Source organism: Hemitrygon akajei, chromosome 28 (genome assembly GCF_048418815.1).
Source record: "Hemitrygon akajei chromosome 28, sHemAka1.3, whole genome shotgun sequence".
Lineage (NCBI taxonomy): Eukaryota > Metazoa > Chordata > Chondrichthyes > Myliobatiformes > Dasyatidae > Hemitrygon > Hemitrygon akajei.
Genome location: NC_133151.1, coordinates 33630325 through 33655250, shown reverse-complemented (window position 1 = coordinate 33655250; position 24926 = coordinate 33630325). Strand labels below are relative to the sequence as shown.

Sequence of the window (24926 nt, the reverse complement as noted above, 5' to 3'; positions counted from 1 at the left end):
GATCCAATAAAAATAAGTTAAATTTAAAGAGAGAGCGGTCATTTTATGAGTGGGCCAGAATTGGAGTGGGGAGTTGAGGCTTCAGCATTTCTGAGAGGTGTAGGCTATAGGAGGATATGTTTTTCTTTATTCCTTATTTCTTCTGTATAACACATTTGGAGCAGAAAGGATGCCAGACAAGATACTGCCTAATGTCAGTGTCACAAAATTGTCTTGGTGGAAGGAGAGAGAGGGTGGTCGTGGCAACTTGTCATTCGGGTTGGAGGCCTCTGACCAGTGACGTTCACAGGGATCGGTTCTGGTACTGTCATTTGTCATCGATGTGAACAGTTTCTTTGACATTGTTGTGAACGTGATTAGTGATTTTGCAGATGACAGCAATGTTGTTGGTAGAGTGGACAGTGAAGATTCTTTGAGAGTACAATGGGATCGAGATGACCTGGGGAAGTCGGACAAAGAATGACAGATGGATGTTGATGTGGACAAGTATGAGCTCTTGCATTTTGAGAAGTCCAACCAGGGAAGGACCTGCACAGTAAATTCTTGTTCCTTGGAGAGTATTGAAGAGAGAGTGTCCATGGAATACAGAAACATCATTCACTGAAAGAGAAACACAGGTAGTCAGAATGGTGAAGATGATGTTTGGCCTATTTGTCTTCATTGGTCAGGGAACTGAGTACAGGATTCGGGATGTCATATGACAACTGTAATCGTCAAAGTGAGATTGCACTGCATTGTGCACAGTTCTAGTCACCCAGCTACAGGAAGGATGTCATGAAGCTGGAAAGTGTGGAGGGAGGTTTGAGGAGGGTGTTAGTGACACTGGAGGATTTGAATTATTAGCAGAAGCTTAGACAGACTGGGACTCTCTTTCTCACCAGAGAGATTAAGGAGCTGACCGGTGACGATCAAAAGGTTTACAAAATCAATAGGCAATCACTCTTTGTGTCAGGGTAGGCCAGCATAAATATACAGGACAATTATTTAAGGTGAAGACAAAATATTTAAAGGCTACCCGACAGGTGGGGGGGGGGGGATGTTGCATGTTTGATTAAGGACACCAACACAGTAATAAGTGAGGGGTTTGATGAGGTCTTGTAAGAAAAGTTTTTAAATAAAATGATGAATGGTGATTTTGATGGGATTACACTGCTCGCCTCCCAATAGGCTGAGGTATTGTGCAGCAGACATGTTGGTAAATCACAGAGCTGTAATGGGAACAGGCTTACAGCAGTCGGGCATTTTGACTTCCCCAGCATTAACCAGATTACCTTTGAATGAAAAGCTTCCGTTTCCAGGAGTAATTTGACAGATGCAGGATCAGTTCATCCCTCAGCAGAAACAATATTCGAAAGGGAAAATGAGGCAACCATCACCAACAACTGAAGACAAAGGCAGCATAAAAGAATATGAGAGAGCAGAGAATATCACAAAAGTTAGTGGGAAGCTAAAGGATTAGGGAACTTAAAAAAAAACAGGAAGTAACTAAAATAGTAATATGGCGAGAACAGATGAATTATTAAAGTAACTGGCCAATAGTATAAAGGAGGATACTTAAGGATTTTTTTCAGATATTTAAAGATTAAAAGAGAGGCGAGAATGGATTAGGTTTCAGGTTTCCCATTCTCACATTCAGAATCACATCCCTCCCTGATCCTCTTTTACACTGTTTAGTTTATTCTGTATTTAACCCAGCAGTCTTGATCATTTCGTGAAGAGGGCCACTGCATTGCAAATGCATTTCAATAGAGATAAATGTGAGACATTGCAAAGTCAAACCAGTGTAGCACTTACAACAATGAATGATCTGTCATTAGGGAGTGTATTGGGCCGGATAAATTTAGGGGTAAATCTCACACACACATTTCATTGAAAGTGGTGTCATTGGTAGACAGGGTGGTGAAGAACGGGGTTTAACATGCTTGTCTTCATTAGTCAGGAGATTGAGTATATCAGTTGGGACATTATGTTACAGTTGTGTAAGTGACTGGAGGACACACTTATCTTATTGTGTATATTGGAGTATAAAAGTTGCATTGTTTGCTGTGTAACCAAAACTATGTAGTCAGCTTTGAACTTGCCATTTGCTATGCATGTATCCAATTTAGTAAGAGAATGAAATCTTAAGAATGTAGAAGGCAATGTTGTGTTAATGAGAGGTAGCTAAGTGATGTAGATTAGAACAGGATTAAGTCAATGGGTAGAAACAATAGTGGCGGATGTACTTATGATACGCAACTGTAGACCGATTGGATATGCTAATGCAACTAAACCAGGAGATTGCTATAAAAAATGTTATGTTACAAGGATCGGTGGGCAATCAGCGACTAGCTCAATGACTGTCTCAGCTTTGATTTGCAAATTAAAGTTTAACCCTTCTTGAAGAATCTTCTGCATTTCCTGGTCGTTTGTGGGGCACGAGAATCCACGACAAAATTGGCGACCGCGGCAGGACCAGAAAGAGACCTGCGGAAAGGAAACGGCAGATTGGGGACGCTTCCCAGTTCTCTAGGGACCCCCACAAGGCTAACAGAATTAAGGGTGCACCCAAACAAAAGTTAAGCGCTTTTTGCGACAATTTGGACTAAGAATTCTGTTGGTTTTGGGGAGGTCTTGGAGTCTCAGAAATGTGGAACCACTGTCGAAGGGTCTCTCCAGTCCAAAGAATCTGGCAGAATTGAGGGTTAACAGGAGGCTCAGAGGATTGATTAAGAACACTGCAGTGAGGGTAAGTACAAATAAGTTAATAAGAAGTGAAGTGAAGAAAAATTCCACGTGGTGTTGGTAAGTCCCTGTGGATACCGCTTCGAATGAAATGAAGGTCTGAACGGGCAGGCAAATGGAAAATAGAGAAAATCCCTGTGGATACCGCTTCGTATGAAACAAAGGTCTGAACGGGCAGGGAAAGTAAAATAGAGAAAATTCTCGTGGATACCGCCTTAAGAGATAAGGGTCTGAATAGACCAGGTGCAAAGAGAAGGTTCTGTGGATACCGCTCTGAATAGTGGTCTGTACGGGCAGAACAGAATAGGAAACAAGGACAGTCCAATATATAGTTTAAAGCGCTGGTAGATAGACGATACACTAGGCATCGAATTAGAGTAAATAATATTATCCAGTAAACGAACTGTGAATCTCTGAAATACCTTAAAAGGAGAGAACAACATGACAGGTAAAGGAACGGCAGTAGAGATTCTGAGCAAAAAAAAAATAAATCCCGGTAAATAAATATGATATCACAAAATCTTCAGAAAAATGGGAAAAGAGAACCAAAAACCTGGTTACAAAATGGCCAAGAGAAGGAACATTTGATGTAAGCTTGTGCGAAGAAATGGAGGCACTAATTAAAAATTACAAACCAAAAGATACATCTAAGAAAAGAGGGCAAGAAAGAGAACGAGAAATAGAAGTGCTAAAAGTCTTCAGAACGGAGGGAGAAAGGCTGAGGAGGACAGGTAGAATATTGATTACAAGCGAGGAAGACACTAAGGTGCTGGAAAAACAGCCTGTTAGAGAGAGAGGAAGGTACAGTGAGAAGCTGGCTTCAGCTCCGTACCCGGATGTGAAAGAAACAGAAAAGCCCCCTCCCTATAATAAGGGAGGAACCCCTAAGCAGTGCCCCCTGTTGACGGGAACAGTAAACATGCAGGGAGAAGTACAAGTTTGGGATAATGAGGAGGAAAAAAGACAATACGAGAAGGAAAAAGCGGCAATATGGAGGGAGATACAGGCAGAAAGGATAAAGGTGGAACAGGCAAAGAGAGAAATGAAAGAAGAGATTGAACAGATGAAATACTTCAGAGAGGAAAAGGAGTATGAGGAGTATTGGTTATACCATAGAAATAAACAGACTAGTAAAGAAAGTGGCTCATCAGGGCACGAAGAGATGAGGCATTCAAGAGGAAGTGGAAAAAAGATAGGAGATGAGAGTCTTGGAGTAACACAAGAGAGAAGGGAATCAAGCACGAGTAAGGATCATGAGGAGTCCCTGCCACAGGTGTACAGACACGGACAGGAAGAAAGAGAAGGTGGCTCATTGGAGGAGCAAGAGTTAAGTGGAGAGAGAGAGGATGCAAGAATTTGTGGGGAAGAGGTCGGAGGCAGAAACCTAGAAGAGCAGAAGGAGGCGGTAGAGGAACGAATTGCGGAAGTAGAGAGAGAGCTAGATAAGTTACTGAGAGGGGATTGCCAGAGGAGATGCAAAAAATACTCCAGGGGCCAACCAAGTATTGATTCAAGACAGAAAGGAAGGACTCCACAGGGAGACCGAGAGAAGAAGAGGACCCCGGAGACATTTGTGTGGGAGGCAGTAAAGACATACCCTGAGACAGATGGGGATTTAGGCGAGGAGGAGAGCCAGGGCAGCTGGGAAGAAGGAGGAAGAATGATGCCATTGTTAGTTAAAGGATCAGGACAAGTGCAGTACATGCCTTGGGGATCCCAGGACCTAGAAAGGCTGAAAAACACTCTGCTCAATCTACATGAAGGAGCAGGGAAATGGATTAGAGCCTTTGAAGAAGAAACGGTGGGACGATTATTGGCTATGGGAGATTTGAAGGCACTATTGATAAGGTTGATGGGAAGCTCCAAATTTAACGAACTAATGGAAATGGCTGGCATAGTAAACTCGAACGACCTGAGAACTGATGTAGACGGGTTTGACAGAGTGAGACAGAGGGTATGGCAGGCCCTCAGGAAGCTTTATCCACCCAAAGTGGACCCCAAAGCCTTAAAGGGGGATCCACTGGGAGACACTGATAACCCAGCAGCCTACATAGAAAACCAGTTGAAAAGGTGGAGACTGGAGACTGAGCAAGAGGTGGAAAATAGCTTATTTATCACCACACTGTTCCAACATAGCATTTTGGATGCAATGCCTTCGCAAGTAAAATCCAAACTAGAGGAAGTGTTTGGCTGACGTCAATGACCCCACAAGAATTTAGAGACCACGTAGTCCATGCGGTTGAGAAGTACCGGAAAGACAAATGAAGGTTGTCTGAGCAGCAGGAAGAAGTGCAAAGAAAGTTAATACAAATACAGCTCAAAGAACTCAAAAAGAAGGAAAAAGAGAAAAGCAAAAAGATACTGCCGGCAACCACCGGTCTGAGTACAGCCATCGAACTGGATGAAGCACTGCTATATGGAGGAACCGATCATACTGTAAGACAAGGGCCGGAAAATCCCATGCCAATAATCAACGTCTTTGGAGGAGCATTTCCACAAATGCCCTATGAGAAACAGACTAAATTCAAACAGCCCAGACAGGACTGGAGGTCCCAAGGAGGGGGACAGAGGATCTATGGGGAGAGGGCACCAGTGAGGAAACAGGGGGAAAGAGAGGTAGAGAGATTGTGCTGGGGATGTAATCAGCCAGGTCACATAAGAAGAGATTGTCCGTTTACACCATGGTCTGTCACACACCAGCAGGAACCAATAAGAAGGGAACTAAAGTTTAGCCAAGGACCAGCCCCCACAGGCCCAAGCGGACCTGTGAACCCCTATGCGAGGTATTAGGGGTGCCCCGAGAACTCGAGTGGGAAGGGACATTACCCAATGATAACAAGGGAGGCAGACGAGGAACCCATTGTTCAGGTTATGTTAGAAGAGCAACTGACACCATTGATGACAGATAATGGAGCCATGTACACTTATGTACAGCCACAGTATGCCCTTCACCTTCCCATGTCAGGAAAGTTTATTAAGATGGTAGGGTTCTCGGGGAAAACACAGTTGACAGTCCACGGCTCCAGTGCAGTTGAGAATGGGAAATAAAGGAATTGTTTTGCCGGTGCTAGTATTTAAAGGAACTCTGATTAACTTGTTAGGCAGGGATGCCTTATTGAAACTGGAATTAAAATTAGAATGCACCAGAAATGGGCTGAGTGTGGAAAGAGCAGGGGCTCAATTGATAGTGCGAGAAGACAAGAAGGCTAATGTCTTTTGGATAGGAGACATCGCAGATCAGATTCAGGAAACCTGGGAAAAATGGAAAAAGGGCGTGCAGGCTGTATTACCCAGGGCTGTAATGCCCAAATCTGAGCTACATTGTGCAGTGATTTTTGACGAGACTCAGAACAGGGAGTTAGAGGAGAGATGGCACCTGGAGGCATGTACCCAACAGCACCTGGAAGGGGAGGCTGTGATAATTGGAAAGCAAGGGGCAGCTTTACAAGTTAAGTGGAACACCTTTTTAGAAAAATGGGGACTTCCGGCAAGATGGCGATTGTTTAGTCGCTCCTGAACTTTTGCTCCGTTATACTTCCTATCTTTGCACTATATGTCTCCCTTTTTAAACCTTAGTTAGTTATTTTATTAGTTCTCTTTTACCTGCCTGCGAACACATCTATCTCATAATGGCTACCAAAAGTACTAAAACCGGGAAAAAGGAAACTTCCACGGCTCTGTCGGCTGAGATTCTCGTTATTTTGGAACAACATCGACAAGATACTTTAACGGATTTTATAAGTGAATTTAGAACTTCTTTCAACCAGCTGGATTCCAAATTGGATCAAATTAATGCCAGAGTGGATGAACATGCTGAACATTTATCTCGCATTGACTTAACTTCTGAGGATTTAGAACGCCGTGTTCAACATCTTGAAACTTTCTGCTCCAACCTAGCGGAGAAGAACAGTAAACTTTCTTCCAAAATGGTGGATCCTGAAAATCGGAGCAGACGTTGCAATCTACAAATTCTTGGTTTGCCAGAGGCCACCGAAGAGGGCTCTTCCATTTAATTTTTTTCATGAGGGAGGTCTTCAGATTCATGGATCAATGGGCTCCCTTCCAGGCAGGTGGGAGACCGGGACAAACAAGGCCATTTGCATCTGAACCGGAGGGGAACCAGCATCCTCACCAGGAGGTTTGATGGTGTCACTTGGAAGAGTTTGAACTGGAATAGCAAGTGGGAGAGTGCATGTATGACAAGAGAGTCTGAAAAGAACGAGAGCCAATGTCAGGCTAATAAACATTCTGGGACTGATGGGCTGAAATGAGTTTATTTCAACATTAGGAGTATTCTGTTGTCGGACGGACAGGGCTGGCAGCTCATCCCTCCTGCGTTTCATTGTTTTACATGTGAGTGGGGTTTAACAGGAGCAGAGGTTACCCCACTGGGAATGTCACAACACACTGGAAGGCTCATTTACAGAGGCAATCTGCAGTTACACTGATAGGATTATCATACTGGCCCCCAATGACCAGTGCGGGGACTTTATCTTTCCTAGAATTGATTGGAACTTGCTTAATACTTAGATGCACAAGATTTCTTCAGCGAATCTTAAGAGTGTTTGAAACATTATGTACAGAGCCCAACGAGAGGAGAGAACAGGAGGAATTAGTTTTGGGAATTGAGCCAGGCCAGCTGACAGCTAAGAGTCAGTGAATATTCTGGGATCTTATTTTTTTTCTTAGTGATGAGGAAGAATAAAATCAGATCTTGTCTGAAGGTACTGAGTTGCAGGAGGGCAGGTTAGTACGGAGTAAGACAGAAACCACGGGGCATTGATTGGGAGCAGCCACTGTCAGACAAGTCCACATCTGACATGCGGGAGTTGTTTAAAGACCAGCAGCCCAGAGTTCAGGATCAGCATGTTCCTATAAGGAGTAAGGACAAGGATGGTAAGGCAAGGGAAGTTTGGATGAATGGAGAGATCCTAAATTTAGTCAGAAGGATATGGAAGGTTTATGAAACTAAAATCAGACTGGGTGTCTTTGAAATATAAAGACAGCGGAGGAATGCTAAAGCAGGTGATAGGAGAGGCCAAATGGGGCCACAAACTGTCCTTGGAATGTCGGACCAAAGATAATCCCAAGGCCTTTTGATTTCTGTTAATAAAAAAAGGCTAACCAGAGAATGGAAATGTCAACTCAAGATTAAAGGAGGAATGATGTGGTTGAAGTCAGACCAAGTGGTTGAGGTACGAAATGAGTATGTTGTGTCAATATTTACTGAGGAGAAGGAACTGAATGTGAATGAAAACAGAGTGGAGCATGCTAATGTGCAGAGACGTGTTGAGATTGAGGAGGAGGATGTGCTGGGACGTCTGAAAAGCAATAAGATGGATAAGACTCCAGGACCTGAAGGCATATATCCTACAATAGTGAAAGAAGCAAATGAGCAGATTGCTGGTGATTTGACAAGGACCAGTGTGTCCTCGATCACAACATGTGAGGTCCCACAGGACTTGAGTGTCGCAACTGTTGCAGTTTTGATCAAGAAAGGAAATAACAAGAATCCAGGAATCTATCGGCAAGGCAGCCTCATTTCAGTGGCAGACAAGCTACTGGGGAGGATATTGAGGTACAGGATTTATGCACATTTGGAAAGGCATGGCCTGCTTAGGGACAATCAGCATGGTTTTGTGTGGGCAGATCACGCTTGACAAAATTGATCGAGTTTTCTGAGGTGGTGATACTCTAAGATATACGATCCGAATTAGGCCCATCAAATCTGCTCTGTCACTTCATCATGGTTAATCCATTTTCCCCTCAAAACCCCAATCTCCTGCCTTCTCCCTGTAACCCTTCTTGATCTGACCAATCAAGAATCTACCCATCTCTGCCGTAAATATACATAAAGTCTTGGCTCCACAGCTGCCCGAGGCAACAAATTCCACAGATTCATCAATCTCTGGCAAAAGAAATTCCTCATCTCCACATTGTACAAGGATGATGCTCTATTCTGAGGCTGTGTCCTCTGTTCTTAGACACTCCCATCCTCTGCACATCCACTTTATCAAGGCCTTTCACCATTCAATAGGTTTCAATTAGGTCAGCCCTCATTGACCTAAATTCCAGTGAGTACAGGCCCAGAGCAATCAAATGCTCTTCATATGCTGAGCTGTTTCATCCTGGAGGCAATTTAGAGAATCTCCTTTGAAACACATCCAGATTCAACTCATCCTTCCTAAGATAAAGGGCCCACAAATGCTCACAATACTCCAGTATGACCTCACCAGTACTTTATAAAGTCTCAACATTGTTATGATTGGTGCAGATATTGTGGACTGAAGGGCAGGTTGCCATCTGTTCCATATTGTGTACTAACGAATATGTTTGATCTACCAGCTATTGCAGGGACATGGTTACAGAGACTTGGACTGGGAATTTGACATTCCTACCTGTTTAATGTTCCACACTGAATCAGCAAAATGGAAAGGAGCAGGGTAGATTTGTTCATAACATGCTGGTGAAGGGGTGGATACAGTGCCATCAAAAGTATTCAGTCTCCTTTGGAGGTTTTCATGTTTATTGTTTTGCAACGTTGATTCACAGTGGATTTAATTTGGCTTTATTTTCCCACACTGATCAGCAGAATGGACTCTCTGGTGTCAAAGTAAAAAAAAACAGATCTTTACAAAGTGATCTAACTAATTGCAAATATAAAACACAAAATCATTTACGGTAATTGCATTGGTATTCACCTCCTTCAAGTCAGTAATTAGTTGATGCACCTTTGTCAGTAATTACCGTTGGCTCTGTATGGATAGGTCTCTATCCGCTTTGCACATCAGGACACTGAAAATTTTCCCCTTTCTTCTTTACAAAACTGCTGAAGCTCTGGCAGATTGCATGTGATTCATGAGTGAACAGATCTTTTCACGTCCAGCCACAGATTCTCAATTGGATTGAGGTCTGTCCTCTGACTTGGCCACTCCAGGACATTAACTTTGATTTTACGTCATTCCTGTGTAGTTTTGGTTTTATACTTGCTGTCATTCTCCTGCTGGAAAATGAATCTTCTCCTAAGTCACAGTTCACTTGCAGACTGAATTAGGTTTTCCTCCAAGATTTCACTGTATTTGGCTGCATTCATTTTACCCTCTACTTTTATGAGCCTTTCAGGGCCTGCTGCAGTGAAACAGTCCCACAGCATGATGCAGCCTCCACCATGCTGGGATGGTGTGTTTTTGATGCTGTGCGGTGTTTGTCTTGCGCCCAGCTTACTGTTTAATCTGATGGCCAATAAGGTCAATTTTGTTTCATCAGACTATAGAACCTTCTTCCAGTTGACTTCAGAGTCTTCTGGCAAACTCCAGGTGAGATTTCATGAGAGCTTTTTTCAACAATGGCTTTCTCTTTGCTACTCTCCCAAAAAGCTCTGACAGGTGAAGCATCTGGGCAACAGTTGTTGTATACACAGTCTCTCCCATCTCAGCCACTGAAGATTGTGATTTCTCTAGAGTTAGCATAGGTCTCTTGGTGGCCTCCCTCACTCGTCCCCTTCTTGCACAGTCACTCAGTTTTTGAGGATGGCCTGATCCTGGCAGATTTACAGCTCTGTCATATTCTTTCCATTTCAGGATGAGTGACTTAACTGTACTCCAAGGGATATTCAGTGACTTGAAAATTTTCCTGTATCCATCTCCTGAATTGTGTTTTTCAATTACCTTTTTGCAGAGCTGTTCACCGTGTTAATTTGTTTTTATGGTGTAGTTTCTCCCAGGATACTGACTACCAACAGTCGTGTATTTTTACTACAATCAATTGAAACACCTTGACTCACACAGAGACCTCCACTTAACTGATAATGTAATTCCTAAAACTACTTGGCTGCACCAGTGATGATTTGGGGTTCAATGTTTATACAGTCAATTATTTCATGTTTTATATCTGTTAGTAATTTAAAGCACTTTGTGGAGATCTGTTTTCACTTTGACACAATAGTCTTTTTCTCTTGATCAGTAAAACAAATGCGAAGTTCAATGCAGTTAAACAATAAAACATGAAGACTTTAAAGTGGTATGAATACTTTTCATAGGTACCTTACATGTAGGGACAGTGATGGTGAAAGGAAAGGGATAGAAGACACGGGTAGGAGTGGTCTCAGGATCCTCAGGTGTTCCTCCCGATGGGATAAAGCACAAAAGGGGAAATATCAAAGAGAGATGAGAATGGAAATGTGATTGTCATGAGAGATTTAATCGGAAGCAGATTAGGGCACCACTACATCGAGTACCTTTGCTCTGTGAGTTGCAACAACCACAATCTGCAAGTGGCAACCCATTCTAGTTCCATTTCCCATTCACAGACTGACATATCGGTGCCTTACAGCTGTCTTAACCAGTGGTGGGGTGGTAATGGGGACAAGCTGTCACTTCCTATTAATTGCTGAGTCAAATTGCCTTTGTCAACCAAGTCCAGCTCCTGGCTTTTACATATGGCTCAGCTACGAAGCCTGACAAACTCTTTCTAGTGACAGGAAGGGTCTAAATGGGTTTACTGGCATCATATAACTAACTGCTATGGGCAGATGGGGCTTTCACCCACGGTTGGCAGCTCATCTAGTGGAAGGAAAATTCTGATTTGAAACCTCTACTGGCTTGTGGCTAGACCCATTCATGGGGAAGGCTTCGGGAGTAAACCCCGAGGAACAATCCAGAGCTGGATTCCCTGTCAGTCCGATGTTCAATGCAGACTGGCAATCCTGTGACACCACTGGTGCCTGACCCCATCGGTCTCTGCCGTTGCTCTGGATTCATCAGCTGTGTGGAGAGCAGGAGCCCCTGCATGGGCAACAGCTTACTTTACATATCGTACTACCCTGGCTTGCAAATTGAGTTTCACAGCGAGGGTACAATATCCATGGTCGACCCTGACCCAGCAGAGGGCCATCACTAACAAGTCTGTGCATGGCCTCCTCTGCTACTACGATGAGGCCAAATACAGGTTAGATGAGCAACATCTCATATTCTGACTGTGTAGCCTCCAAGCTCGACAGCATGAACATTGAGATCTCCAAATTCTGAAAATCACTACCCTCTGTTTCCCCCCCCCCCTCCCAAACTGACTTTTTCCTCATTCTGGTGCCATTTAACCTTTTGACCTCCTCACACATCCTCATGACCTGCCCATCAACTCTTTCTGGTTCTCCACATCCTTTGTGTCATCCCATGGTCTAACGTTCTGTCCTATTGAATTACTTGATTACTTTCTCTTTCTCTTTTTCCTTTTCTGCCTGTCACCCAGCTCCTCACATCATCATCCCTCCACAAACCACACCCCCCACTCGCTTGTCCTCCTCCCCTACCCCCACCATTTTATTCTGGCTTTTATCCCTTTCTTTCTCATCCCGATGAAGGTTCTCAGCCTGAAATGTCGACTGTTTGTTGATTTCCTCCAGCATTTTGTTGTCCATTTGCTTCAGTCTGTGTATTGATTAAACTAATCAAACTGGTACAGTGGAAGGGGAATTTGTGGAGTGGTCAGAGACAAGTTTCTTACAGCAGGATCTTACCCAGGAACAGGACATTTCAGATGTAATCTGTGTAATGAGGTGGGAATGCAGAGAGTTCTTGTGGTGAAGGATCTGTGAAGAAGTGAACACAATGTGGGAGAACTCCAGAGCCAGATTGAGGGTGAACACCAGGGTCCAGAACCAATGTCCTCAACATAAATAAAGACAATTACAGTGATGTGAAAGCGGAGTTGTCTGGGGCAGATGGGCTAAATAGGCACAGGGGCAGGTCAGTAATGAGCAGGGGCGATGTTTAGGGAGACTGTTCATAACACTCAGCATACGTTGATACCAATTAGACAGAAGGATCACAGACAGCAAAGAACTTTCTGTGGTCAATGGAGTTCAAGCTAAAACTAATAAGGAAAAAGCAGATAAGTCGACTCAATAATTTGCATTTGTGTTCACAGTGGGGACGCAACAAACATCCCACAGATATATAACAATGACATTTCAACATTGTGCAACAATGTGTAACAACTACCATCAGGAGGGAGAAACTAATGGGACTAAAAGCAAACATTACCAGGTCCCAACGACCTGCACTGGAGGGTTTCACAATAAGTCTGGAGGGAAAGTAGAGACATTGAAGTCTGTCAAAACTCACTGTTTTATGTAAAGGTCCCAGTGGAGTTGAAAACCATTATTGAAAAAGGGTGGAAGATAAAAACCAGGTGACTGTAGTCCAGTTAACTTCACTTCAGCTACTGGAGTCTATAATCGGTGAATAAATAACAAGTCATTTAGAAAAGTTTAATGTCATTCAACTAAGCCAAGAGGGTTTACAGTCAGATTCACACAGCACAGAAACGAGCCCTTCAGCTCAAATGGTCCACACTGACCTCAGTTCCCATCTGAGCTTGTGGTCAGTAACCACCTCACCACCACATTATGAAGAAGGCTATCCTCCTCTTTGTCCCATTTCCTTGCATTTGACCCATATCCTTCAAAACCTTTCCTTCCCATCTACCTGTCCAAGTACCTTTTTAATGTACCTGATTCAACCACTCCTCCTGACAGCTCATTCCATTTACTGACCAGCATGTGTGTGGAAAAGTTGCCCTTCAAGTTCCTATTAAATTTCATCTCAAACCAATGCCCTCCAGTTCCTGATTCACCAACCCTGGCAAAAACATTATTATCTTTGACCCAGCTCAGGCCGCTTACAATTTTATACACCTCTGCAATATCACCAGTCATTCTCCAACATTCTAAGGAAAATCATCCAAAACACTTTCCACAAATCAGTCCTTCGAGATCCAGTGACATCCCTGTAAACCACCTCTGCACTCTTTCCAGCTCAATTTTGCCTGTCATATAGCACGGTCACTAAAACTAAACACTATTTACAAAATGTGGCCAAACCAACATGTTGTACAACTGCACTATTTCATCCCAGCTTCTATATTCGGTGCCCTGACTGAAGGCCGGTGTTCCAAAAGCCAGTTCACCATCCTGTCCATCTGGAACCTGGTTTTTGTCTCTGTAACCTGGGTTACTGAATGTTGTCATGTTTGACAAACATACCAGTGATTTGAGACTTTACAGGGGAAGTTGGAGAAGTTGTGATTTTGGGTTGTCAGGAGCCATTTGCCAAGATGCCACATGAAAGGCTGGTGCACAAGACCAGATCTCAGTACTGGGAAGGAAGTGTGTTAATATTGACTGAAGACTGGTTATCATACTGAGACAGAATAACAGGTCTGTTTCAGGCTGGGATGACATAACTACTGGAGTGTCCTAGCAACCTGTTCTGGACCCTCCATTATTTACTACTGATATTAATGACCTGGAGGAGTGGCAGAGAGTGAGGAATCCATGATTGTCAATGACGGGGAATGTGGTATGGGCATGTTCTGATTGGACATTTGGTCTCTACAACAGGATATGGGGAAGCTGGTGAGTAGGATATGTAAATGGAGTTTAATGTGTTAAGTGTGATGGTATGTGGTAGGAGGAATCAAAATTCACTACAATTTATATGGAGAAAAATTGTAAATGATTGAAATAGAGAGGGGTCCAGGTGTGCCTGCACAGCAAAATATAGACGGGTGCAGTGAGGAGTTCATTAGACCATATATGACCAAGGTTCAGAGGTGAATGGTTCATTGACATTTATTGCTGGGGCATTAGTGCAGAGAAACAGAGAAGTGTTGTTTCCATGTCAGACAAATGCACAGTGATGGATTTTTGGAAGCTAAAGAAGGTCAGGACACAGACAATGAATGGCAGGGTCCTGAGGAGTGTTAAGGAAAAGATAAACCTGAGGCACAGGTACATAGTTCCCTGGAAGTACCAACACAGGTAGACAAGGTGGTGAAGAAGGTCCACAACATGCTTACCTTCATTCGCAAAGGCTTTCAGAGGAGTTGGGACATCACATTACAGTTGTACAAATCAATAATTTCACCACACCCGGAGTACCCTGTGCAGTTCTGGTCTCCACGAGAGGAAGGATGTGATTAAGGTGCAGAAACGATTCACAGGAATGTTACCTGGACTGGGGGCTTGAGTTACAAGGAAAGATCAGACCGACTGGGACTGTTTCCCCTGGAGTGAAGGAGGCTGAGGGGAGACCAGAGGGGAGACCTGAGGGAAGTTAATAAAACTATGAGAGGTGTAGACAAGGTAGACAGTCAAAATCACTTCTCCAGGGTAGAAATATCAAATATGAGAAGGCACGGCTTTAAAATGCCAGGGTGAGAAATTAAAGGTGGATTTCAGGGCAGGTAAGATTTCTGTTTCCATACAGAGAGTGGTGAGGGCCGGGTTTGGGCTGCCATGCGGAGTGGTGGAAGCAGATATGATAATGACACTTAACAGGGTTTTAGATAAGCCATGAATATTCAGAGGATTGAAGCACATGAATTATACGCAGGCTGAAGAGATTTAGTTTCATTTGGCATCCTGTTCAGCACAGACAGAAGAAGGGCCTGTTCCTGTGCTGTACTGTTCTGTGTTCTCAGTGAGCCTCAGTGAAGGGGCATTCTTTAGCCGGGGTCAGACAGGTGCATCTGTGGCAAGGACAGAGACTGCAGGATGGTGCATTACCTCCCTGGTACCAGGGCCAAGGATGTAACTGAACAAGTACAGGCCATTCTGAAAGGGCAGGGTGAGCAGCCAGAGGACGTGTCCATATTGGATCTAACAAAGGAGACAAAGTCCTGCAAAGAGACTTAGGGAGTTGGGGAAAAAGTTAAGTAGAGTCTCTTGGGGGGGGGGGGGGGGTGACAGGGGTAATCCCAGTGTCACCTCCTAGCGAGGGAAGAAATAAAAAGGTGGTACAGTTATATGTGTGGCTAACAAGCTGGTGCAGGATGGAGGGTTTTAATTAGATGGATCATTGAGTTTTTTCCAGGAGAGGCGATGGGAAGAGTGAAAGATCAGTAGTGGCATTGACGGATGTGGATTAGCACAGAAAGTAAGTCCAAATAGACAAATTACAGTGTCTCAGTAGCACTACAAGTGCACAGATAAACAAATATTAGAAGTAAGAGAAAGAATAAAAAGTTACCACAAACAGTCTAACATGAGGGGTGTCATCACTTCCCCGGCTATAGGTTGACTCATTACAGAGCCGAGGGTCAGAATGACTTCATACAGCGCTCCTTGGAGCAGCACAGTGGTGTTAGTCTGTTACTGAAGATGCTCCTCTGTTCAGCCAAGGAGGCATGCAGAGGGTGAGAAACATTGTCCAGAATTGCCAGGATATCCATTGGATCCTTTGTTCTACCACGGCCTCCAGTGTGTCCAGTTTGACTCCAATAACAGAGTCAGCCTTGCTAATCAGTTTATTCTCAGATGGCATCACCCGTGTTGATGCCACTGGCCCAGTACACCACTGCATAGTTAGGCCCAGTTATTGAACACAGTGGCATTGAGGGCCTGAAGTGTGCTTGTATCAGTGCCGGGTGTGGAACAGTTAATGCAGATGTACTTAGAGCCTGGATTAGTACATGGCACAGTGATTCAGCCATTACAGAGAAGGGCAGGACAGGTAGCTAAACATTCCAGGATTCAGATTCAGACAGTCCAGAGGGAGGTGAATGAGGTCAGGGGAGCTGTACTGCTGATCAGGCAGAATGTCACAAATTCAAGGTCATCCCGGAGGCTCATCCAGTGAGACAATGTGGATGGAACTCAGGAATGAGAAAGTTGCAATTGCAGTGATGGGAATATACTGTAGGGCTCCCAATAACCAGTAGGAGCGAGGAACAGATATTTTGGCAGGTTATGGACTGATGTAAAAACAACAGAGTATCTATTGTGAATAATCTACCCAGAGTGACAGGGACTCTGTTACCACCTGAGTCTTGGATGGGGCATTATTTGTTAAGTGTTTTCAGCAAGGTTTCCTGAAACAGTATGTAGATGATCCACCAGGGAAGGAGACTTTCTTGACTTCGACTTGGGAAATATGGGACTCACCAGATTGTGGCTGGAACAACCAGTCTTCAAAGAGGAATTAGACAGGTCCTTCAGGGGAAATAACCTGCAGAGCTGTGGGGACAGAGTGGAGAATGGGACTGTAGAAATGTTGTAACAGGAGCTTGTATAAACTTAATGGGTCAAATAGTCCAGATCATCCCAGAATGATCCTGTGACCAGTGATAGTCTGAAAAAATTATTCTGGTCGCTAGTGAATCTTCTAAGCTCCTCTTTGGACAAGATCAATTGTGTAATAAGGACACACTTCTGTAAAATCACTGACACCATATTCCAAGCACACTGAGCTGCCAGAGCACAGCACCGGCCAGTGAGCACACAGACCAGTACAACACCCGGCTCTCTACTACAAAGTTCAAATCTGAAAGTAAAAGAATTATCAAAATACACTTCTGTCATCATATGCAACCTCGGGATTTATTTTCTTGTGAGCATACTGTTGGTTTGTTACAGCTGTTGGGGAGGGTATAAGCTAATTTGGCAGGGGCATGAGAACTGGCCTGAAAGGACTCAGGATAGTACAGATGGTAAGGAAAGAAAAGATAGCATGCAGTCACACTCTCAGGAAGAGCGAGCAGATGATAGGACATAACTGCAGCCAGCAGAGGGATGCAGAATCAATAAGGTTAGCAAATCCAATACTTGAAGTGTTATACCTCAATGCACAGAGTATAAAAAATAAGATGGATAATCTTATTGCCCTATTACGGATTGTCATGTGTAATGTGATCATAACGGAATCACGGCTGAAAAATATTTATAGTTGGGAGCTAAATGCCCAAGTTAGACATATCAGAAGGACAGGAAGGTAGGCAATGGGGATAGCATGGCTCTGCTGGTAAAGAATGGTATCAAATCAGTAGAAAGATGTGCCATAGGTTCAGAAGATTTTGAATCATTGTGAGTAGAGTTAAAAACAACTGCAAAACGATGTTGATGCAGTTATAAACAGGCCGTCAACAGTTGTTTGGATGTGGACCACAGATTACTACAGGAAATAAAAAAGGCATGTCTAACATGCAATGATATTGGAGATTTCATGGGAGATTTCAACATGCAGGTCGACTGGGATAATTAGGTTGGAAATAGATCTCAACAGAGTGAGTTTGTTGAATGCCTAAGAGATGGCTTTTTAGAGCAGTTTGTCGTTAAGCCTACTAGGGAATCAGCTATACTGGATTGTGTGTTATTTAATGAACTGGAGACAATTAGGGAACATAAGGTAAAAGAACCCTTAGGAGGCAGTGATCACAGTATCGAGTTGAACTTGAAATTGGATAGGGAGAGAGTACAGTCTGACATAGCAGTGTTTCAGTGGAGTAAAGGTAGTAACAGTGGTATGAGAGAGGAGTTGCTAAAGTAAATTGGAAGGAGATGCTGTTAGAATTGGGAACAGAGCAGCATTGGTGAGATTTTCTGAGAAAAATGAGGGAGGTACAGGATAAATGTATTCCAGAAACAAATAAACACTCATAATGGCAAAATAGTACAACTGTCGCTGACAAGGAAGTCAAAGCTGTAACTATATGTTGTAACTATGTGGTTTTGTGCAGGTCTTGTAGCTTCAGTTTTGGGTCTTGTTTGTCTGGTGGATTTGGAGCTCCTTTCTGGGAAATGCGCGAAGATGGTAGTGCGATATTAATACGCAGCAGCTTCTTCGGACTCTGCATTGGGGATTGCAAAACGTTATGTGGATTTTCTGGTGTAGTCTGTTTTGTCATATGTTTCTGTGATATCATTCTGGAGGAATGTTGTCTCATTTTTTAACTGCATTGCATTTGTGATTTCTAAATGACAGTAAACTGAATCTGAATCTGAAAGCTAATGTAAAACCAAAAGGGTGGGCATACAACAAAGAAAAAAACTTGTCAGAATACAGAGGATTGGGAAGCTTCTAACACCTTGCAGAGAGCAACCTAAAGAGGATAAAGATTAAATATACAAGCAAGCTGGCAAATATTATCTTACTGGATAGTTTAAGCTTTTTCAAGTATGTAAAACATTAAGGACAGATGAGACTGGATATTGGACTGCTAGAAAATCTGGCCAGAGAAATAATAACCGGGTGGGGTGGTGGAGAGAAGGAGATGGCGGATGAACTAAATAAGTGTTTTGCATCAGTGGAAGTTACTAGCCGTGTGCCAGATGTTGAAGAGTGTGAGGGAAGAGAAATGAATGCAGTTATTATTATAAGGAAAAGGCACTCAAAAAGCTGAAAGACCTGAGGGTATATAAGTCACCTGGACCAGATCAACTGCACCCTAGTGTTCTGACAGAGGTAGCAGTAGATATTGTGGTGCCATTGGTAATGATCTTTCAAAACATATTGGACTCAGTAATGGTGCTAGGGGACTGGAAAATTGCAAATGTCACTCCACTCTTTAAAAAGGGAGGGAGGCAGCAGAAAGGAAATTATAGACCAGTTAGCTAGTGGTTGCAAAGACTTTGGAGTTAATTGTTAAGGATGAGGTTAAGCAGTATTGGAACAAGAGGACAAGAAAGGACAAAGTCAGCATGGTTTCCTTTTCTGGGAAATCTTGCCTCATGAACCTGTTGGAATTCTTTGAAGAGATTACACGCAGGATAGATAAAGGGGATGCAGCAGGTGGACTTCCAAAAGGCACCACACATGAGGCTGCTTACCAAGCTGATAGCCGATTGTATGACAGGGAAGTTACTGGTGTGGTTAGAGCATTGGCTGATTGGTAGAAGGCAGCAAGTGGGAATAAAAGGATCCTTTCTGGTTGGCTGCCATTGAGTAATGGTGTTCTGCAGGGGTTGGTGTTGGGACCATTTATTTTTATACTGTATATCAATGATTTAAATGGCGGAATAGATGGCTTTGTTACAAGGTTGCAGATGACAAGAAGGGCAGGTGCTGTTCAGGAAACAGGAAGGCTGCAGAAGTACTTTGACAGATTAGGAGAATGGTGACAGTTTAGGAGAATTGGCAAGACAATGGCAAATGAAATACACTGTTGAAAAATGCATGGTCATGCACTCTAGTAGTAGAAATAAATGTACAGACCATTTTCCAAATAGGGAGAAAACCCAAAAATCTGAGATGCAAAAGGACTTGGGAGTCTTTGTGCAGACCAACCTAAAGATAACTTGCAGGGTGAGTCACAGGTGAGGAAGGCAAAAGCAATGTTAGCATTCACATCAAGCGGTCAGAATACAAGAGCAGGGATGTGATGCTGAGACTTTATAAGGCATTAGTGAGGCCTCACCTTGAGTATTGTGAAGAGTTTTGTGCTCCTCATCTAAGAAAAGATGTGCTGGCATTGGAAAGGTTCCAGAAGAGGTTCACAAGGATGATTCTGGGAAAGAAACAATTATCATACGAGGAATATTTGATAGCTCTGGGTCTGTACTCACTGGAATTTCGAAGGATGTGGAGGGGGGGGGGGGGTGGGTGGTGGGAATATCATTTCGAATGTTGAAAGGCCTGGACTGAGTAGATGTGGAAAGGATGTTTCCTATGGTGGGGGAGTCTAGGAATAGAAGGCACAACCTCAGCATAGAGGGGTGTCCATTTCAAACAGAAATGCGGAGAAATTCTTTAGCCAGAGTGGGCTGAATTAGTTCAATTTATAACCACAAACAGCTGTGGAGGCCACGTCCTTAGCTGTACATAAGGCAGAGCTTGATAGGCTCAGGATTGGACATGGCATCATAGGTTACTAGGAGAAGGCCGGGCAGTGGGGCTGCATAGAGAGAAAAGGGTCAGCCAAGATTGAACGGCAGAGTGGACTCGATGAGCCAAATAGCCTAATTCTGATGCAATGTCGTATGGTCTTACTCAGTAAATCCAAGAACCCCAACAGAAAGACCACACCCAACAGTGTGGCCAAATAACCAACATGCAAACGACAATAACTTGTGTAAATACAAGAGATAAAATAAGAATAATAGTCATAATTAAATAAATAGAGAACATGAGATGCAGAATCCTTGAAAGTGAAGTGATAGACTGTGGGAAACAGTTCAGTGGTGAGTTCAGTGGAGTTAAATGGAGTTAGCTCCACTGGTTCTGGTTTAAGGTGATACCAGTGAGTCTCTTTTTCTGGCCTGTAACTTCCCTTTCGACTTGGAGGCAATTTGATGTGGCTGAACCGAGATGAGGCAGCCGGCCTGTCACTGAGGGTGAGGAAGACCCAAATTACGGTTGATTTAAACTCCAGGCTGAAATGGAAAAGTCAGGTACAGGTCAAATCGATGTGGCCGGGACCAGGCCCCAGATTGTATCAAAGCAACTGAACCCAATGTTTGGACAACGATTTAGAAGCGGGGCCAGATTCAAAAGGTCAGGTTGTTCTGCCCGAGACCAGGGACAAGCCAGTTCAACTCGCTTCTCCACTCTGCACTGAACGAAGCATCTGTGCACAGACTCTCTTTGAGCATTTCAGTTCAATACGCTACAGAATTTGCTTGTGTTTATTGTTTGAAGGATTTGTCTTTCTTTCTGCACATTGGGTGTTTGATGGTCTTCTTATTTTATTAGTGGGTTCTTCTGGCTTTCTTTGTTTTATGGCAACCTGTTTGAAACAAACCTCAAAGTTGTAGAATGTATATGTACTTTGATAATAAATTTACTTTGAACTTTGATAAAACCTGATGCTTGAGGGATAAGAAAAGGACAAAAATTTAACAAATCTCAAAACTAATGCTCATTTAATTACAGGCCATCATGCAGAAGAATGGAAAATGACAAATATTCTTCCCCTTATTAAGAACTGCAATAGGGGCAAGACAGGAAACTATACCCTGGTGACTCTTACGTTAGTGGGAGGGATATTATTGGAAAAGATATTTAATGATAGGATCAGCTTGCATCTGAAAAAGCATAAACAATTTCAGAGTAGCCAATATCACTTTCAAGTCTTGCAACATCAAGTCTTGCAAACGTGGCCGAACGTTTTAAGTGACAAATTCGATTGGTGAGAGCTGGGTAGTATGTTCGGGACACAAGGACTTTGGTAAAGCTTTCAACGTGAGTCCCCATGGTACGCCGATCCAGAGCATGGAAGCACGTGGCTCAAAAGAAATTTGGTAAAATGTGTTCAAAATGTAGCTTGGTCAGAGAATAAAGAAGGTAATGGTTGAGGGGTGTAATTCTGACTGGAGACCTGTGAACAGTGGGGCCTCACAAGGAATTCTGCTCTTTGTGAAATGATTTGGATGAAAATGAAGGAGGGCTGATTTGTAGGTCTGTAGAGACACAGAAATTGGTGCAGTTTTGGATCGTGAGGAAAGTTGCCAAAGGATTCAGCAGAACATAGACCAGCTGGAAATGTGGGCAGAGAAATGGGAGATAAGTCAGTGTACTCTGGGAAGTCAAATGTCTGAGGATTTCTTTGGAATTCCTCTCCCTATTGGAGTATCTGGAATTACAGTTATCGCAGTGACATGCTCCACCTCAGGATGTGGGAGATCAGGGAGTCTCTCAGTGTCCCCGATAACTTCACATGAGGGAAGAGCACCGAGGTGCAGCTCCTGACTGACCGTGTGAAGGAAATGAAGATGGAGATGGACAGACCTAGAGTTTCCAGGATGCTGAGACCGGAGATCCAGTGTGTTAGTCACACCTGAGGTCAGGCTGCAGATTATTGAGTGACCACGACTGGAACAGGGAAACTGTACCCTGGTGACTCTTACATTATTGGTAGGGATATTACTGGAGTGGTAGGGATATATAGGATCAGCTCAGACTTTATAAGGCATTGGTTCGATCACACTTGGAGTATTGTGAGCAGTTTTGGGCCCCTTATCTAAAAAGCTGCAAGCTCACACAGGAGAGCGTCTAGAGGAGGTTCACAAAACTGATCCTGGTAATAAAAGGGTTAATGAACAAGGATTGTTTGATGGGTTTGGGCCTGTACTCTCTGGTCTTTAGAAGAATGAGGGAATCTCATTGAAACTGATCAAATATTGAAAGGCCTAGAATGGAGTGGGGAGGGTATTTCCGATAGTGGGGCAGTCCAGAACCACAGGGCACAGCCTCAGAATACTAGGACATACCATTAGAACAAAGATATTGAGTAATTTCCTGAGTAAAGAGTGGTGAATCTGTGCTGCCTATGTCAGAATGTTGTTTATTGACTAGAGCTCAGCGTTTAACACCTTCATTCCCACAGTCCTGATCAATAAGCTACGGAACCTGGTCCCTCTGCAATTAGATCTTCGACTTGCTAACCAGGAGACCAGAATCTGTGTGGATTGGTGATAATCCACATTGATTTTGTGGATTAATGCAGATGGGCTAACCCCTATTGACATCAAAATATCTGGAGTTGAGTGAGTAAATAGCTTTAAGTTCCTCGGCATCAACATACCCGAGGATCTCACGGGGTCCGTACGTACCTGCTGAGTGGTGAAAAAGGCACAACAGCGCCCCTTTCACTTCAGACGACTGAGGGTTTGCTATGGGCCTCCAAATCCTAAGAACTGTCTACAGGGGCACAATTGGGAGCATCCCAACTGGCTGCATCTCTGCCTGCTATGGGAACTGTACCTCCCTTAATTGCAGGACTCTGCAGAGTGTGGTGTGAACAGCCCAGTGCATCTGTAGTTGTGAACTTCCCATGATTCTGGACATTTACAAAGACCGGTGTGAGAAGAGGGCCCGAGGGATCTTTGCGGATCCAGGTCACCCCAAGCACAATCTATTCCAACAGCAACCATCTGGGAAACGGTACTGCTGCATAAAAGACAGGACTAACAGGCTTCTGGACAACTCCTTCCACCATGCCATCAGATTGCTTAACTCACATTCATTTGAGGGTACCTCTCTGTTACATTGGCTGTTCTATTTATTATCAATTATTATAAATTACTATGATTGCACATTACATATTTAGATGGAGACATAACATAGATTTTTACTCTTCGTGTACGTGAAAGATGCAAGAAATAAAGTCAATTCAAATTCAAATATCTCCTCTTCACTGACGATCAACACTGGCCCTGGTGCACCTCCAGGATGTGTGCTTAGCCAACTGCTCTACTCCCTCTATAGCCATGACTATGTGACTAAATATAGCTTAAATGCAATCTATAAATATGCCTCATACAACCATTGTCGGTAGAATCTCAGATGGAGATGATTGGACATACAGGAGTGGGATATACCAGCTAGTTGAGTGGTGTCGCAGCAACAACCTTGGGCTTAATGTCAGTAAGACAAAACAGCTGATTGAAGGAAGGGTAAGGTGAGGGAACATGAACCAAACCTCATAGAGGGATCAGAAGTGGACCATGAACAAATTCAAGTTCCTGGGTGTCAATATCTGAGGATCTATTGATGCAGCTACAGTATAAAGAAGGCAAGACAGCAGATATATTTCATCAGGAGTTTGAAGATATTTGGGTTTGTCACTTTAAAACACCCAAAAGCTGCTGTAGATGTATTCTATATATATTATTTCTGTTTTTGCACTATATTTAATTTACTTATATACATATCCATATACACACACATACTGTAATTTATTTATTATTTCTATATTATCATGTCCTTCATTGAACTGCTGCTGCTAAATTAACAAATTTCCTGACACCTGCCGGTGGTAATAAACCTGATTCTGGTTCTGACTCTGAATTCATCCCCACAGACGGATGTGGCCAATTCATTGGGTATATTGAATGTGGAGGTTCTTGATTGTGGGAGGGTAGGATAAGAGTGTTTGAGAGGGTTAAGAGATCTGCCATGATCTCTTATTCCTGGCAGAATGGGGCAGCAGAAGGGATGGGCCAAATGGCCTAACTCTGCTCCTGTGTCTAATGGTCCGATGGTCTCGGAGCAGCTGCAGGACATTTCAAAGGGAAAGTTGAGCAGCCGGACATCGTGGTGGATGGTGCACGTTGGTAATAGCAACATAGGGAGCAGGAGGGATGTGGTCTTGTGCAGTGAATTTAGAGAAATAAGACAGACAGACATACTTTATTGATCCCGAGGGAAATTGGGTTTCATTACAGCTGCACCAACCAAGAATAGAACAGCTGGTATCCCAAATGAGCTGCCAGAAGAGCTGGTGGAGGCAAAAACACACAAAGTCTCTGTTCATGATCACTTCCCTGGAACCTGTCATTACTGTGTTCATCCTGCCCTGGCTTAACTCCCCAGTGCTGAGTCTATTGTTGTTTTCCATCTGTATAAACTATCTGGATGAGAATATGGTAAACTGTATCAGCAAGTTTGCAGATGACAACAAGATTAGGGGTATGATGGACAGCAAAGGCG

At 43.4% G+C, this 24926-nt stretch overlaps 1 protein-coding gene across 1 annotated transcript in view; it reads right to left on the bottom strand.

Moving 5' to 3' along the window:
• The window catches only part of LOC140717809 (uncharacterized), an 845297-nt gene that overhangs the window by 116105 nt on the left and 704266 nt on the right, over positions 1-24926 (bottom strand). The gene's annotated exons all lie outside the window — the stretch shown is intronic.